Raw genomic sequence first — 18,047 nt, 5'->3', positions numbered from 1 at the left:
CAGGGCTGAGCAGGGCGGGGAGACCCTGTGGGCTCCCCTGGGGCAACAAAGCTGCCGCCCTCCCGGGCAGTGGGAGCCCATGCCTGTGGGCCCCCCAAACCCTGCCATGCTCCCCTGCCGCGCAGCAGCCTTTCTCCTCTCGCAAGTGTTTTGTAGGCCAAGATAGACAAACCCAGCAGCCCAGATGTGCTGCCAGGGGCCCAGCGGAACGTCTGGTTAACAAGGACCGTTTTTTTCTCACCCTTGCCGATTCTGCCTTGACTTTGTGTGGTGGCTTGACTTTGGCTGGACACCAGTGTATCGCTCCCCTCCTCAGCAGGACAGGGAGGGAAGAAAATTAAGATGGAAAAAAGCCAAGCCCAAACTCATGGGTCAAGCTAAAGGCAGTTTAATACAGCAAAAGCAAAAGGCCGCGCGTGGAAGCAAGGGAAAAGCAAAAGATTGTTCTCTGCTTCCCATCAGCAGGCGATGTCCGGTCACTTCTCGGGAAGCAGGGCTTCAATCCTCTTAGTGGTTGCTCCGGAAGACAAACGTTGTAAAAAACCGAATGCCCCCAGTCCCTCCCCCTATCTCTCAGCTTCTTATTGGTGAGCAGATGTCACGTGGTATGGAATCTCCCCTTGGTCACTTTGGGTCAGCTCTCCTGGCTTTGTCCCCTCCCAAGATCTTGCCCACCCCCAGCCTACTGCTGAGGCGGGGCGGAGAAATGTTGGAGAGACAGCCTTGGTGTGTGACAGCCGGCGCTGCTCAGCAGTACCCAAAACACTGGTGGACTACCAATACACAGCACAGCACTCTGAGGGCTGCTATGGGGAAAATTAACTCCATCTCAGCCAGACCCCATACACGTTGCTAGTTTGAAATAGAGGAGTGTGCTCCTTCCTTGTCCGGCAGTGGCCTGCAGGGCCGGGGGGGCCCTGGGCAGGGGCACAGGCTGTGCTGAGGGCAGCGTAACCGATGTGTTTAACTTTTTAACCATGGTGATGGGATCAAGATGAGATTATTAGCAGTAGTAGGGAATGAGAAAAATATTTTAGGAATGAGGACCTGAGAGCTTGGTGGTACCATGGAACTGATAAACTGCATGGTTGGTACATGAGCCAAATAATATTTCATTTTCTGTCAAAATCATGTCCTTTGAGTGAACTTTGTTCATTATAATCTCATTATAATACCAAAACACACCTCCATGCTAAAAGCTACCCACCTCCAAGGTACGACCACCCCTCACTGGGCATGCTCTCTGAATTTCTTTAAGTATATAGCTTTAAAAGCAAAGCGAGAAAGTTTTACACCAATCATAATGACGTAACTATGTAACTATGTGATGTAATTGTAACCATGTGTGTATTGAAGAATATAAATATGTGCATGTTCGTAGGCTAGGTATGCACGTTAGGTGGAACTATCCCCCGTGCATCCAGCGCTGCAATAAAGAATGCCTGCCTTTTAACCCTACATTGGTGTTACGAGGTTTATTCCCGGATTTCGATGACAGCAGCATGGCCTGTACCAGGGTCCCACACGGCAGCACGGGCCAGGAGCCCAGCCAGAGCAGCCAGAGGCGCCGGCATGCCAAGGGAAGGCTGTCAGGAGTCCTCCGCTGCCTGGAGCGGCCCGGTCAAACTGGGGCTGGAGCAGGGCCTGTGCAGGGCAGAAGCTCACCCAGCAAGCCCCCGGGGCAAAGGCTGGGTTGCTGCGGTCAGCAGGCCGACCCCACCGACAACCCCAAGGAGTGCTTTCTCCAGGGGGTGCTGCCCACCCAAGCCTCCTTCCCCAAACTGCGGGATCACCTTTGCACTGCTGATCTCCGCCCTCGGTTGAGCCACCTCCTCCAGCAGAAGCTGCACCTTTTGGCTTTGCTCCGCCAACAAAGCGTCCAAGTTCCTGCAGGAACAGGAAAGCAGAGCTTGTCAGAGAGCGGCCCATCCCCTCTAGGGAGCATCTGAGCTCAGCAAGGAGGAGAGAGACGTGCGCTTTCCCTGCTTTGCTCGTGCTTCCCTTCTGCACCCGGTTGAGCAAAAGGCAAAGGCAGCAGGGAAGTATGGGAGCCCTGGCTCTTAGGAAAGTGAGTGCACAAGGTTGGCTGATGCTTCTGCACAGACCCAGTTGGAGCTCAGGAAACATTTCTTACTTCAGGTCTGCTGCAGACGCACATGCCGGCTCCTGAAAAGCAAAAAGGCTCCGTTAGAGCATCCGCTACCAGAGCTGCCGAGGCTTCCCTAGGAAGACACGGCACCAGCTGCTGCTCCTTTGGGTCACCCTGCGTGGAAGCAGAGGAGCTTGTTTTTTATCCAGCCACGGTCAGCAACGCTCCCTTGCAGGAGGTGCCTGTCCCACAAGAGTCACCGACCTCTATCGGTCCCGTTGCCCACATTGTCCACGCTGGCCGTGAGGTCCCGCAGTAAACACCAGCTGCAATTCACATCACCAAGAGACAGTTATTGTACTGGGGTTGCTAGCGATGCCTGCAGTCGCGTTGTCTCCTCCCTGCTGCCATGGGGGTGGGGCAGCAGGTTAGCTGAGGAGGTGGGGAACGTGGGGTGCAGAGAGAGGACGCTCCTCTTACTGGGACCCATCAGCCCAGGCTTGAGGGGACCGCACAGCCATGATCTTCAGGTGTGCTGGGTGCCCTGGAGCTACTCCCCATTTCCCCTCACTGCTTCCGTGAGCACCGAGAGCAGGCTGCATGGGCTACGAGAGGGACCTCTCCGTTGGTCCCCCTGCACGGCCCCTCCCCTCTGGGAATCCCCACTTCAGGCCTGGAAATACCTACGCCCTTCTCTCCAAGACTTGCAGACCAAGGAAGCCACTTGGTGCAGTGGCCAGAGGAGCAGCATGGCCGCTAGACTACCAGTCTTACGGGCACTCTGGAAGCCAGTCCCAGCCACGGACATACCCAGAAAGCCCTTGGGCCACGGGAGCTTCCGCACGTGCTGGCCCAAAAGGAAAGCGAGCCAGCTGAAAGCTGGCATCCAGCAGAGTCAGGCTGTCGCGCTTAGGCGTTTGCTCATGCAAACTCACCAAGAGCCACCGGGAGCAACAAGAAGACGACTTTCAAGAACCTCTTCTTCTGCAGGGCCATCTTTTGCCTGAAAAAGAGGGAGTCCTGTGGCTGTCAATGATCCAAGTCTTGGACAAACCCCTTCACAGGTGCATTTCCCTTTTCAGGCCAAAAAGCCACCGTTTTGGAAGCCTGCTGCTGACAGAGAGCTGACAAAGCAGTGCCCGGGAGGAACACAATTCCTGTCCACACCCTTCGACACTGCCGGCAGATCTTCCCCAAAGGAAGGGCTCCAGGGGCACGCGTCTGGCTTTCCTCCCAGAGCCCTCCCAGACCTGCACGCTCTCCTTCCAGAGCCGGGGAAAACCCTTCCCCTGCAGAGGCTTCGCTCTGCTCCCGAGCGTCTGGCTACGCGGCAGTTTGTGCTACCGCAGCCAAAGTTTGGGGCTCTGGCAAATACGTGGGAGTGAGACTGCCGAGGGGCTTTGCTCTTGGCTCTCCCTGAGAAGGGCCACAGCACGAGCTTCGGCACCCGACTGGGAGCCCCGGGCTGCTGGCTGGGGAACACCCTCTGCTCTCCCCTGCTTTTGCTTGCCCCTGCCCTCAGACATCCCCTTTCTCCTCCTCCCATCCACACAGAAACATGTAGTACGTACACGGCGAAGACGCACGCGCTCAGCACATGTCTCCACAGGGAGACGAGGGCACCTGCCAGATGGCAAAGGCGGCTGAAGACCACGGCTGGGAAAGAAACCAGAGAAGAGTTAGGCCCGTCGCTCGAGGTCTCTTCTCCAGGATGCCCAGCCACGCGTGTTTCAGCTCCCTGTGGGGAGGCGGGCCCCGAGTCCTACGCACTCCCTCCCTGGGGCACAGAGCAGGGCAGCCTGCACTTCTCCTGCCACTTGGGACATTTGGCCAGAGCTCTGGCACAGCGCGGCTCTCCCGGTTCGCCCCAGAGGACTTCACAGCAAGCAGCAGTGCTGAGCTTACGTGCAATTTCTGTGGCCTTGTCGCTCCACTTGGCCGGCCCCTGAGTGGCTGAGCCGGCACGTGGCATCGAAGAGAGGCTCAGCAGTTTTACACCCACGCAAAGGTTCCTGGGGAAGGCAAAAGACAAAAGCCAGCTGCCCACTGTCCCCACGCCGCGGGAGGCGAGGCGGGCAGCAGTAGCCCGAGCAGAGGCCCTTGCCAGAGGAGGGGCCGTCCCAGCAGCAGCGAGAGAGGGCAGCACAGCTGGGCTGCTTCCAGGGGTCCCCCCTTCTCCTTTCCCCATCCTTTGCTCTACAGGCCTGTGGTGGGAGAAGAGGAAGCAAGCTGGCAGCAGCAGTCCCCCGCCTCGGGAAGCCCACCCGGCAGCACAGCCCGATTCTCACCCCGTCTCTCCCTGCCCCTTGGCAGGCACCTCGCAGTGGCCGTTCAGGGAGGGGGCACAGGCAGCTGTCCCCCACCACGCCCCCACCGTGCCCACCTCTTCCCTGCGCGCTGGCGGTCTCCCGACCCCTCTCCTCCCTGCACAGCTGCCCCCCTCAGCCAGGCAGGACTGCACCTCAGCCTCCCGAGGGAGCCAGTCTCGGGTCCCAGGGGCTTGGCCTCCCCGTGCAGCAAAATCTCCCCGTGCAGCAGGGCTCAGCTCCGTCCCCTGCAGCACGCGGCTCCCGCTTCCTGCTGGAACGGCCCGCTACGCTGCCTCACTCATTTCCACTGAGCTGGAGGAGTCTTGGCACAAACTGAACTTCTCTGGGGGCGGAGGAAGCTGTTCGTGTCTCCCCATTTTGAGTTAAGAACGCATTTTTAATCCAAACCCAATATTAATGAGACTTACAGCTCACTACAACTTTCTTGAAGGTCAGGCAGTAGCAGAGAGTTGGTACCACCACCTGAGGCTTGGAGGAAACTAGGGATAATTGACATTTTTGGCAAACCCAGCAAGCCTACCTCCTGTGCTACACCAGAGCAGGAGTTTCTTTTCCAAGCACGGCTTAAGCTGCAGCACCTAATGTGCCCAGGAGCCTGGTCTAATTCTCCATCTCTTTTAAATTTAATATATGTTATTAGGAAAATTTGCCCTCTAAGTATTTACATCAAAGACCCAATAAAACAGCACTGGGCAGTAACACACTTATTTTGTATAACATATCGGAACAGCACATGTCCTTCAACATGAGCACACACACCCCTAGCATGTTGAACAGCAGGAGATTAATGTTTGTTATCCATTGCCAGGAGGATTTCAAAAATCCTCATCCCTTGAGCCAATGCTTTGCCATCCTCAATTGAAAGGAGGGACTAGATAATTCACTAAAATCAGGACAGAAAAAACAAAGAGGGAAAACAGCTGTTGGGTCCCCCACAGTGCCCTCAGCTGAGAGAGCTGATGCTAAGGAGGTGGAATTCCACCTCATTTCATACATGTTCAAATGAAAAGAATCAATAACTTCGCTCCCCAATAAGAACAAGGGTCCCAAGTTAGTTAGGAGGAACGGCATGACTACACAGCCCTTCTCCACCCCAAGTAACCAGACCAAAGCTACGACACATCTGCTGGATGATTCAAGAAGGTTTTGCAGAGGAAGAGCAGGATGGCTGGACTGCGCAGGGGCATGCAAAGAGCAAAGCCTCCAAGCGTGAAGGAGAACTGATGGGGTCTATCAGCTACTCAACAGGGAAGCGACAGTATTTACATAGCAATTTGAAGCAGCTAGAAATTATTTTCCTGTGAATGCAACATCAGGTAAAACCAGCACATTCCAGCTTTCATCGCACTTGCTAAACTGGAAAGTGAGCTTCACAAAGCAGGAAAGGGAGAATAGAGAGCTAACACCACACCTTGGTGGAGAGCCAGCTACCTTAATTCCACTTACTCAGACTGTTACAGGAGTCAAACTCCCCTTTTTCACTTATTACCGTTTCTCTTAGAAAAAGAGGTAACCTCTTACCTCCCATTAAAGCCATCCCCACAATTTGAGGTAAAAATTAAAGTGTACACACCTTCGAGAAGCAAAATATCTTAGAAGTTTTAAGGAAACCATTTGGTATCTCATACCACTAGCTTGCTGTGTTATGACTTACACAGGGAGGATTTTCCTCTAAAACCAAACAATAACAAATGTAAGGATTACAAGTTTTGGCAAAGTGGGCACAGACAAGAGGAGAAAACCTGCAGTTTTTAAATCAAATGCCTTCAGCAATTTTAGGGTGCTGCAGTGCTGTTCTTCAGATTACATACCAGGCTGAGAGGTCTGTATTTCTTCTGTGAAAAGATACTAAAAGGCCTCAGCTTGATCTTCACCCATCAGATAAATTTAAAGTGTCATGACTTATGAGAACTTTGCCCACAAAATTAGGTCCCCTTCATCTGAAGAGTGGCAGGCCAACAGTGGGAGACCCTCACTTCCACCATTCCCCCCTTTCCAATCACATATATAGACTAGAAGAGACAAGAATGTTTTTCTAGAAGTGGTTAAGATATAGTAACTCCTCCCTCGATGCCTCATGGCTTGTATCATGCTACACCCATTACCTGTCTTGCCAGATTGGCAAGCAAGTTGTTCCCTCAATTTATAGCCGGTGTAAGATAACCAGAGCTCAGAGAAGCTGCAAGCTCTCAACGGTGCAGTAATCCCCGCCACGGGCACCTTAGGAAAACCCAGGCTGTGCAGAACTCCAAACACCTCCGAGTGAATAAACACATCTAGCTGGAGCACAAAATGTGCCAACTTGGCTTTAGCAAAGGAGAAACAGCATAGTAAGTCCCATTTCCAACAATTAGGAGCTACTGTATACAGTGAATGCCAGGCAAAGACAAGTCACAGGCTGTTTTCATCTTCCTACTAGCCTTTTAATTCACTGCCTGAAGAGCTTGTTCACAAGTAGCAGGGAGAAAAGAGTGCATTCTTCAGTTTTGTAGTCACCGCTAAACACTGCTTACGTCATCAGGACAGTGCTTTTATTTGCTTGCCAGGATAAGGTTTGTGAACAGACTGCTTGTATTAGCCTCCATTAATTATGTGCATGAAGATCACAAAGACAAAGATGGCAAATACCACGATCCTCACAGGCATGGGTATCAAGCTTTGAGTGGTCTCTTCCTGGGCTACTTCTGCTTGGTTCTTCCCATTCTCCAGCATCAATGTGTCTTTTTCCACTTCAGCTGTCTTACTATTCTTCCAAGCTGGTGACTGACTCCTCTCTTTCTTTGGCCTTTTTCTGCTGGAGCTATGAGGGGAAAAATAAAGAGTTGTTTCAGGTAACCTGAGTTCTCATCACTGACCTTACAGAGCCAACATCTGTTATCTTTTAGATATAGAAACCTACCATTAAGTGAGAAAGGAATCTTGCAATTAGGGCAGTATAAAAAAATAATAAAACCCCACAAACCATAAAGCAAATCCTCTGGTTATAGAGCAACAAACTTTTGAAATTAACCCAAGTACCACCTCCTGGCACGGAGGGATAACCCAGTGCTGCTCCACTCTCAGACCAGACACCTCTTACCTAGGTAAAGACGTGCAAGGTAGAGCATGCACGGAATTCACAAGCATGGCGTTCTGCGACACGCTTGCTATTTGCTGCTGTAGAATCGATAATGAAGTAGCATTAGAAGCATACTTTTCTGGTTAGCCACTAGCTGAAGCAAGATCTACAGGTCAGGACCCCATTTGATTCATGTATTCCCATGCAACAAAAAATACACTTTCATGATTTTCTAACAGCAGCAGGAGAGTCTCTCCCAGGGTTCCCTCTTCTGTCCATGCAAAACTCTGAAGAACAGGAGGGAATTTTTACAAAGCTGTAAAAAAGGAGCTCAAACCTGAAAGAGACTCTGAGGAGTCTGTGGAGACTCCTCTGCTTTCAGTATCTAAGCAGGAGACTAAAAAGGCCACCCACACTGAACCATTCTGAAGTTCATCCATTAAAGTGGTCTCTTCCCCCCACACCCCCCAATTGTTATTATCTCACTTTAACACACTCTTGAAACAGGTTTATTGAAATGCTGTCCACTCAGACAACGTCTTTATGAAAAACCAGTTTTTCTGAGCATCTAGAAGCGCTGTTACAGCTCCACAAGCGTGACTTTTGCTCAGATGCAGAGAAGGGCAGTAGCTGCTGACTGGCTGGGCAGATTCAGTACTGCATCACAGTTTTGCTGTTATAATCACGTGGCAGTGGGCTCACAGGAATCCCAGGTAAAACTCAAACATTGCACTTAAGGCACTCTTCAACTTCAGAAAGTCTTTTTTTATCTAGTTCCAGAAATTTCTCAGCTCATTCTTTTCTAAGCAAGAATTTCCACAAACCCTGTGCTGTCAAAGATGTTAATCTGCAGATAACCATGAAGGAACTTCTCAAAAATGGGAAAAAAGGCAAAGGAAAGGTGGTTGATGACAAGAAGAAACAGGTTAAGTGCATGGTACCTGATTCCTCTGGGAGGCAAAGAATCAGAAAAGCACTTTTCACCTTGGTCATCTTCATCGGTTCCATCACTAAATGTTTCACTCATCTGATGGAGAAAGAAAGTATAGCAAGAGATTCGGTGAGTTGAATGCATTAGCTTTTCATTTCTAGCAAGCAAATCTACCAAACAACCTGCAGATTACTAGAGCAAGGCCACCCTAATTTCAAGGGGGAGGATGCTTCTTCATCTTTTGAGGTCCTGGTGTTATCAGAACAAGACTAATGAGAAAGAGTAAGGGCATGTGAATGATCACAGAAGTCTAACAGGGCTAAGACATAAGAAACACCACCTTACTTCTTGAAGAGAACTGATTCAGTGAATGGAAGCTGCCTTGAAATAATCTCATTTAAAGTGGATTGTTGTTCTGCAGACAAAAAAAGTCTTTGGGAAATGCTTAAAATCACCAAGAGATTAAGTTAAAATAAAGGCTGGTTGCTCGTGGTCTACTCTAACATGGATGCCTCTGGAATATTAATTGGTGTTCAGTATATCATTGTACTCTTGTCCACTATTTTCTCATCCTGCTGGGAAAAAATACTCCTTTAAACTGATTTATTTAGACAAGGCAGTAATGCACAATAAATGGTATTTTGCCTCTGGACACATCATCTAATCACAGCAGCTCAACAAACTCATCCGCATGCAAGGAAAACAGTGCTATAATCAACATCCCCATTACATTCATGCTCCAAGTCCTCAACTGGGGCCGGAGTCCCACGTGCTGGGTGTCACCGAGCGAGAGAAATCTTGTGCCAAAGAGACTGATGGCCATGCCCTGCAAAGATTTAGCCACCCTCTTTAACATCATGCAAAGTCCATTTCTAGGGCTGAAGCCCACATACTGCGCTTTTCAACAGCTTGCTTACGTTTAACATTACACATGTAAGTGCTCGGGCAAAAAGTTCCACTCAGAATCACCCGTTTCAAGATGATCCATGGCTGAATTTTAAATACTGAGTGGAATTTATCCTACATCAAAAAGCTCTTCTAAATATTCTCTTCAAACGGGGATACCATCTTCTTTCAGATAGCCATCTCCTAGGCTACAGGCTATGCTGAGAAGGAAGTGGAATGCCTCGAGGGGAACACCTGGCCACCGCACCAGAATTCCTCTGCTATGAGCAAGCTCATTTGCTCAGAGTTGACTCAGGATCCTCACACTGCACTGTAAAGTGCACGCTAGATAATTCAGGTAAGATGGAAGACTTCTAAGCTGAAGACTAAGAGACCAAGGGATGCGCTTCTGTACTGCTGTATTATAAGTGAAATGAGATTGCGGGACTCCTCGTATCATTTGGATGGGGCACCAGTCTGAGGGCTGTACCTTGGAAGCGTTTTGTGCCCAGAGAGGTGACTACTCTAAGTTAAGAATCCCATAATACCCTTTTCCTGCAGACAGCCTGAAGACTGCCATGGGGACTGCTGCCAGTTGATATCTCTCGTCCCTGTGTCTGGTCTATCGGCAATTCATCCTCCGGCAATATTTGTTCTACCTGTTAATATTTCAAGACACTCATTAATGCAGGCTGTGGGCATGTAACTAAAGCCTCTCATCATGAGTTACCACAAGTCCTGAATGCCATACACGACAGACCATGTTCTCGTTATTCACACTGATTTAAATGAGAAACTTCTTACAGTTTTTCCACCTGTGACAAGTCTACACATACAGTTACAATGCAAAGTTAATTTATGTAACTAAAAGCCTGAAATAATTTACATTCCATAAGCGAGCAGCAAAGCAATCCTCAAGATGGCTTGTACTTTATCACTAATTAGTCATCTGATATGTACTCTATTCTCAATTAGTAATCCTTTATCCATTTCTTTTAGATTTAAAAATCTATATGTGGGAGAGATGGCCCATCATGAAGTTGCAACAATTTTCATTTGTTAGCTACTACTTTCACAATTATTTATAAACATATCTAGTACATGCCTTGGGAAGCCCACCCGGCAGCACAGCCCGATTCTTACCCCGTCTCTCCCTGCCCCTTGGCAGGCACCTCGCAGTGGCCGTTCAGGGAGGGGGCACAGGCAGCTGTCCCCCACCACGCCCCCACCGTGCCCACCTCTTCCCTGCGCGCTGGCGGTCTCCCGACCCCTCTCCTCCCCGCACAGCTGCCCCCCTCAGCCAGGCAGGACTGCACCTCAGCCTCCCGAGGGAGCCAGTCTCGGGTCCCAGGGGCTTGGCCTCCCCGTGCAGCAAAATCTCCCCGTGCAGCAGGGCTCAGCTCCGTCCCCTGCAGCACGCGGCTCCCGCTTCCTGCGGGAACGGCCCTGCTGCACACTGGCTTCTGGCTGGGGGAGCAAGCCAGGCTTTCAGCTGAGGGTCATCCCCACAGAAGGGGGGCTTCGCAAGCCACGGGGCTCGGCTTCAGAAAACCTCCATGGGCTTCTCCACGCTGCTCCCCACCCCACTGGCCGCCCTCAGGCCACATCCGTGCTACCACCCTATCCTGATGCCCCGAGCAGGAGCAGCCCGCTTCCTACCTACTCATCTGGCAGCGGCTTGGCCCCGCTGCCTCCCCTGCCAGCTGTTGGTCGGCCTCATTCGCCAAGGAGACTGTGGAGGCCCCTTGGCGTCTTCCCCGGTAGGCCTTTCTTCTCGCCATGTCTGGGCAAAGGCAGGCTCCCTGCTCAGCTCTTCCGCCTCAGCCCCAGCAGTGTGGCTACCCAGGCAAAAACAGCTCCGGCAGCAGCAGCCCCCCAGCAGGAGCACGCCTGCTCAGGGCAACAGCCACACAGCAGCTCTGGGAGCCCTGCCCGTGCACCACAGGGCTCTGGCTAGCTCTGACCTCACAATGGTAGCTGTGATGTCACGCTGGGGCTCCCCAGGGCTGAGCAGGGCGGGGAGACCCTGTGGGCTCCCCTGGGGCAACACGGCTGCCGCCCTCCTGGGCAGGGGAGCCCATGCCTGTGGGCCCCCCAAACCCTGCCATGCTCCCCTGCCGCGCAGCAGCCTTTCTCCTCTCGCAAGTGTTTTGTAGGCCAAGATAGAAAAACCCAGCAGCCCAGATGTGCTGTCAGGGGCCCAGCAGAATGTCTGGTTAACAAGGACCATTTTTTTCTCACCCTTGCCGATTCTGCCTTGACTTTGTGTGGTGGCTTGACTTTGGCTGGACACCAGTGTATCGCTCCCCTCCTCAGCAGGACAGGGAGGGAAGAAAATTAAGATGGAAAAAAGCCAAGCCCAAACTCATGGGTCAAGCTAAAGGCAGTTTAATACAGCAAAAGCAAAAGGCCGCGCGTGGAAGCAAGGGAAAAGCAAAAGATTGTTCTCTGCTTCCCATCAGCAGGCGATGTCCGGTCACTTCTCGGGAAGCAGGGCTTCAATCCTCTTAGTGGTTGCTCCGGAAGACAAACGTTGTAAAAAACCGAATGCCCCCAGTCCCTCCCCCTATCTCTCAGCTTCTTATTGGTGAGCAGACGTCACGTGGTATGGAATCTCCCCTTGGTCACTTTGGGTCAGCTCTCCTGGCTTTGTCCCCTCCCAAGATCTTGCCCACCCCCAGCCTACTGCTGAGGCGGGGCGGAGAAATGTTGGAGAGACAGCCTTGGTGTGTGACAGCCGGCGCTGCTCAGCAGTACCCAAAACACTGGTGGACTACCAATACACAGCACAGAACTCTGAGGGCTGCTATGGGGAAAATTAACTCCATCTCAGCCAGACCCCATACACGTTGCTAGTTTGAAATAGAGGAGTGTGCTCCTTCCTTGTCCGGCAGTGGCCTGCAGGGCCGGGGGGGCCCTGGGCAGGGGCACAGGCTGTGCTGAGGGCAGCACGGCCTGTACCAGGCTCCCAGCACGGCAGCACGGGCCAGGGGCCCAGCCAGAGCAGCCAGAGGTGCCGGCATGCCAAGGGAAGGCTGTCAGGAGTCCTCCGCTGCCTGGAGCGGCCCGGTTAAACTGGGGCTGGAGCAGGGCCTGTGCAGGACAGAAGCTCACCCAGCAAGCCCCCGGGGCAAAGGCTGGGTTGCTGCGGTCAGCAGGCCGACCCCACTAACAACCCCAAGGAGTGCTTTCTCCAGCAGGTTCCACCCAGCCAAGCCTCTGTGAGGCCAGGAATCCCTGTTGGGGCTGGCATCCTTAACCTGGGAACAGGGGCTGGACGTTTTCAGCTTGGAGGTTGATGCTGATTTTGGGTGAGATGGATAGTAAACCACTGTTCGGACAGTTTCCAAGTATACGGAAGACCACAGCCCCAATGCCAGTGGGACTGTGCGAGGGCCGCTGAGGGAGGTTTCAGGCCAGGCAGCCCTTTTGGGGCTGTGTCCTGGTTCTGGCAAGGATAGAGTTAATTTCACAAGGAGCCAGGACATGTGAGCCAAGCTGGCCGGGGGGCTATTCCATACCATGTGACGTCATGCTCTCCATAAAAGGGGGCTAGTCAGTCAGGGGTAGGTTCTGGGTGGCTCTCTGGTGGGCTGAGGGTCAGGTTGTGGGATGGGTAAACTGTTCTCTGTTATCGCTGTGGTGGGTTGACCCTGGCTGGGGGCCAGGTGCCCACCAGAGCCGCTCTATCACTCCCCTCCTTCACTAGACAGGGGAGAAAAGGTATAAGGAAAAGCTTGTGGGTCGAGATAAGGACAGGGAGAAATCACTCACTAATTATCATCACAAGCAAAACAGACTGAACTTAGAGAGGGAATTCATCTAATTTATTACGAAGCAAAACAGAGTAGAGGAATGAGAAATAAAATCAAATCTTAAAACACCTCCCCCTGTCACCGAAATCCGGGAATAAACCTCGTAACATCAATGTAGTGTTAAAAGGCAGGCATTCTTTATTGCAGCGCTGGATGCACGGGGGATTGCTCCACCTAACGTGCGTGCCAGGTGATCACCAACACACAGGTTGTGTAGGATCAAAACATACATATTCATCATCTTTCTCAGAAAAGGCAGTCCTATGATAATCATTTCTTAGAATTCATTTCCATATTCTCCTCCCCGTCACGCATGCTCAGTGATTTGAGTCGGTGGTCCTCAAGGGTCTCTGGTGGTCGTCAGTGGTCTTGCACCCGTGTCCGCTGGATGACCCTCTTCTTGTGGGCATGTGCGGTACCCTTGCTGTGGATGCACCTGTCCATAACGACTTCATAAGATTAATATCGCCAAACCTATTGTTCACTTTGGTAGGGACTGTACATGGAACATAGCCGCCTTGTACCTTGCCACGGTCAGTTAGCTTCATTACGTATTACCTTGGTTACAAACTAATGATCTCAACCTGATTCTATAGTTTCTGTTTCACGGTCCCTATCCCGCGGTTACATTTCCCCCCTTTGGAAGTTTTGAAATAATAACTTTTCAATACTTCCACTCATATTTTCCTATCCTAGACACATTACAGATGTTCTTAAACTTGTAACCATAGCATTTACACCTCAGTGTGTCTGCTCATGTTTCTCTTTTGCAAGTTCTAACATAACTTATGGGGTCGCTATTACCTGATTTTCTGGTGTTACCTACCATCCTTCCGCATTTTGGGATGCCTTTAAATGCTCTGCCAATTGTCCATCTAGTTTACTGTATCTTGCTTTTACATTTGGAATTTTCATCTGTTTTACTGGTACTAGTGCAAGGATACCTTGTTCAGCAGCCTCCTTTGCAGTTTTATCCGCCAATCAATTACCTATATTTACAGCCGTCTGAGCAAATTGATGTGCCTTGCAATGCATTATGGCCACCTCCTTCGGTTCCTGCACATCTTGCAGGAGTTGAAGAACTTCCTCCTTATGCCTTATCGGTGATCCTTGGGCTGATAACAGTCCTCTTTCTTTCCAGATAGCTTCATGAGCGTGGATCACACCAAATGCATATTTGGAATCCGTCCATACGTTTACCCTTTTCCCTTCTGCCATCCGTAAAGCCTGCTTTAGCGCCACCAATTCTGTTTTCTGCGCTGATGTATTTGCAGGTAGTGTCCCTGACTCCAATATCTTGGTGGTGGTGACAACAGCATACCCGGCCATTTGCCTTCCTTCTTGCACAAAACTGCTTCCATCCGCAAACAGTTCCAGATCAGGATCCTTCAAAGGTTCGTCCTTCAGGTCCGGTCTGCAGGAATAAACTTGTTCAATCATGTTCCAATTTCTCAGTAGGATTTTCTGTTGACAGGAACATTGCTGGATTTACAATTGCTGTGGTTTTTAATTCCACATCATCTTGTTCCAATAGGACAACCTGGTATTTCAACATTCTGCTAAGGGATAACCAGTGTCCCCCTCTTTTGTTCTAAGACAGTTATTACCATATGGGGAACATATACCAGTATCTTTTGGCCCATAGTCAATTTTCGAGCTTCCTGAATCAGCAGCACTGTTGCTGCCACGGCATGCAAACATCCCGGCCATCCTTTACTCACGGTGTCAAGTTGTTTGGAGAAGTACCCCCCACTGGTCGCTTCCAAGATCCCAGCCGTTGCGCCAGCACTCCAAGGGCCAGATGTTGCCTTTCATGCACAAACAGCTCAAAAGGTTTGGTTAGATCAGGTAAACCCAACGCAGGGGCCATCATTAATGCCTTTTTGAGTTCTTTAAATGATTTGTGACATTCAGGTGTCCAAGTCAAGTATTGGTCTTTAGATTCCTTCAGGGCTTCACATAGGGGTTTCACATACAGTCCATAATTTAGAATCCAGAGTCGACACCACCCAATTATTCCCAGAAAGGCTCTCAGTTCCTTTGGACTGTTAGGTTCGGGGATCTGACAAATGGCTTCTTTTCTTTCGTTTCCCAATTGTCTCTGTCCTTGAGATATCTCAAATCCCAAATAAATCACTGCTTCTTTTCCTATCTGGGCCTTGTTTCTGGAGACTCTGTATCCTCCTTGGCCCAGGAAATTCAATAAACTGATGGTCATTTCAAAACATGTTTCCTTACTTTCTGCTGCTGTCAGGATGTCATCTACATACTGTAACAATATACCTTCTCCTTGATTCTGTTTCTTCCACATTTCTAACTCTTTTGGCAACTGATTTCCAAATACTGTAGGGCTATTTTGAAATCCTTGTGGAAGTACAGTTCACGTTAGTTGCGTTTTTCGTCCTGTAGCAGGACTTTCCCATTCAAAAGCAAATATGCTTTGACTTTTTGTATCCAGAGGTATGCAAAAGAAGGCATCCTTTAAATCCAGTACAGTAAACCATCGGTGTTCCTCTTTCAAAGATGTCAGTAAAGTGTATGGATTGGCCACTACTGGGTGTATATCTTGAACTATTTGATTTACGGCCCTCAGATCCTGAACCAATCTGTATTCCTTACCTCCTGATTTCCTTACTGGTAATATAGGGGTATTGTATTCTGATTCACATTCTACTAACAGCCCATACTCTAAAAATTTTGTAATTAATTCCTCTAATCCCTTTCGAGGCTCCCACTTAATAGGATACTCTTTTTGTCTTACCGGCTTGGCTCCAGGTTCTAAAGTCACCTTTACCGGTTCTGCCAGTTTGGATCGTCCCGGAACTTCACTTGCCCATACCAAAGGGGTTACTGCATTGTCCACTGCTTCTGAAATCTGTTCCTCCTTGGAGGAATCCTGTAATATAAACACTCTCGCCTCTATGGCTTTGATTCTGGTATTAGTAATCTGATTTCTCCATCTTTAAAAATTATTTGTGCATCTAATTCGCTTAATAAATCTCATCCCAATAAAGGCAACGGACATTCAGGCACGTACAAAGATTGATGTGTTACCCACTGTTTTCCCAGCTTAAATTTTAACAGTTTCAAGAAAGGCCAGTTCTCTTTTCGCCCCGTCGCACCAACAACCTCTGCTGATTTATAGCTGAGTTTTGCTTTACATGTTTATTATTCTCAGTCAAGATTGCCAGAATTTTTCCATCCCTTTACATTTGTCTGACTTCTTTTTCTTTTTCTCTGTTGTTATACACAGTCCAGGCTACTTCAAGCGTTTTACCTAAGTCTCTGGACTCAGCCCCTTCCAGTTTCTGGAGTTTTTTTTCTAGGGCCGATTGTCCCATAAATATATAGGCCAATTGTATAGCTTCTTCTGTGGTGTTTTTTGTTTGCTTGCTTGTGGTTTTGTTTGTGTTTTTCTCCTCTGGGTCCAAATTAGTATATTTTCTAGCAGTCACCTTCAGGCTTTCAATAAAGGCTGAAGGGGACTCATTTAATTCTTGTCTCACTTCATACAGTTTAGACCGATTACTTGCTTTTGGCATTGCATGTCTAACACCAAACAAATCCACCTGATACCTAAACATCCGTCTGGGTCCCAGTTGATTAGGGTCCCACTCAGGATTTGTGGATGGAAAATTCTGGTCCACTGTCCCTTGTATAATCCCATTAGCATGAGCTCCTTCCACTTGTTTTCTGGCCGTATTTAATACCATTTTCTTTTCAGTGTCTTCCAACAAAGTATCCAATATTACTTTGAAATCCTCCCAATCAGGGTTCTGGGTTCTGATTATTGTTTCAACTACTTTGGCAACTCTTTCAAGATCATCTTGATAAGTGCCTGCAGGTTCTTTCCCTGGTCTTAAATCAGTTATTGAGAAGGGAACTTTTACCATTACCGGACCCTCATTACCAACTGCCTGTCGAAGAGGGGCCTGGAGGGGAGTTAATCCGTCTCCTCCCCCTTTTCCCCTTGTCATCCCAGCAATCGGGCTGAATCCTTCCGTCTCCCCTTCCACAGGAGGGGCGGAAGCATTATTAGCCCCCACGGTTTGATCCCCTTGATCATTTCCTAGCCTTCTGCGAGGTGCAACCAATAATTCAACATCATCATCTTCAAATTCACATTTAAACCACCGTTTACCAATATCACAAGCTGAGCAACCTTTTTCAAATTTTTATCAGGTTCCTGCCCCTTTAATGCCATTACCACAGAATTAGATGAAACCAATTCACATTGCCATTGCCATTCCAGATGATTTCGCAGTGTGAAAAACAAATCCACATATGCCATTTCATGCCATTTACCTTCCCTTTTACAAAATAACATTAGTTGCAAAATTGTGTTATACTGCAACGTCCCATTTTCCGGCCACTTTTCCCCATTCTCTAAAGTATACAGTGGCCACCAGTGATTACAATATTCAGTCAACTGTTTCTGAGTCAAAGGATCAACGTTTCCCAGATCTTTCCAATGTTCCAAAATACATCCCAGTGGTGTTTTTCGTGGGATCGGTTTCTTACTCGGAAAAGGACCCATCTCCCAGGGACTTAGTGGTTGTGATTGTGCACTATCACAAGCACTTAGTCAGAGGGACTCCAACCCGTGTTAGAGCTCCCTCAGGGATTTCCCCTGCCACCGGAAATCCCAGGGATTTCTCCTGCCACCAGAAATCCCAATCTTGGAGGCTTCCCCTCCCCGGCGGGCCCTGCTCCACAGGCTTTTGCCTAGCAGAGACTTTTACCTGAGACGTCTCCCTAGCCCAACTCTGCGCAGCTTTCACCACGCCTTACGAGCAGGCCTCCATTGCTCCTAGTGCGGGCCTGTCCCAATGCGGGCCTGTCCCTGTGCGGGCCTGTCCCAATGCGGGCCTGTCCCGGAGAGCCACGGGGCTCCTTCAATAAGGCCTTCAACTCATGCAAATATTCAGATCAAATAAGA

At 49.7% G+C, this 18,047-nt stretch overlaps 1 long non-coding RNA gene across 1 annotated transcript; it reads right to left on the bottom strand.

Annotated features, from left to right (window-relative positions):
* Nucleotides 1–2,300: 2,300 nt before the first annotated feature.
* On the bottom strand, nucleotides 2,301–3,986 carry LOC142599843 (uncharacterized). The gene is made up of 3 exons (XR_012833271.1): nucleotides 3,661–3,986; nucleotides 3,025–3,092; nucleotides 2,301–2,415 (listed from the first exon to the last, which is right to left on the bottom strand). It is a non-coding gene; the product is annotated as an uncharacterized LOC142599843 (long non-coding RNA).
* Between the last annotated feature and the right edge of the window lie 14,061 nt (nucleotides 3,987–18,047).

The sequence above is a fragment of the Balearica regulorum genome, unplaced genomic scaffold, assembly GCF_011004875.1.
Source record: "Balearica regulorum gibbericeps isolate bBalReg1 unplaced genomic scaffold, bBalReg1.pri scaffold_89_arrow_ctg1, whole genome shotgun sequence".
Taxonomy (NCBI): domain Eukaryota; kingdom Metazoa; phylum Chordata; class Aves; order Gruiformes; family Gruidae; genus Balearica; species Balearica regulorum.
The sequence above is the reverse complement of the archived record's forward strand: the minus strand, read 5'-3'. Positions and strand labels throughout refer to the sequence as shown.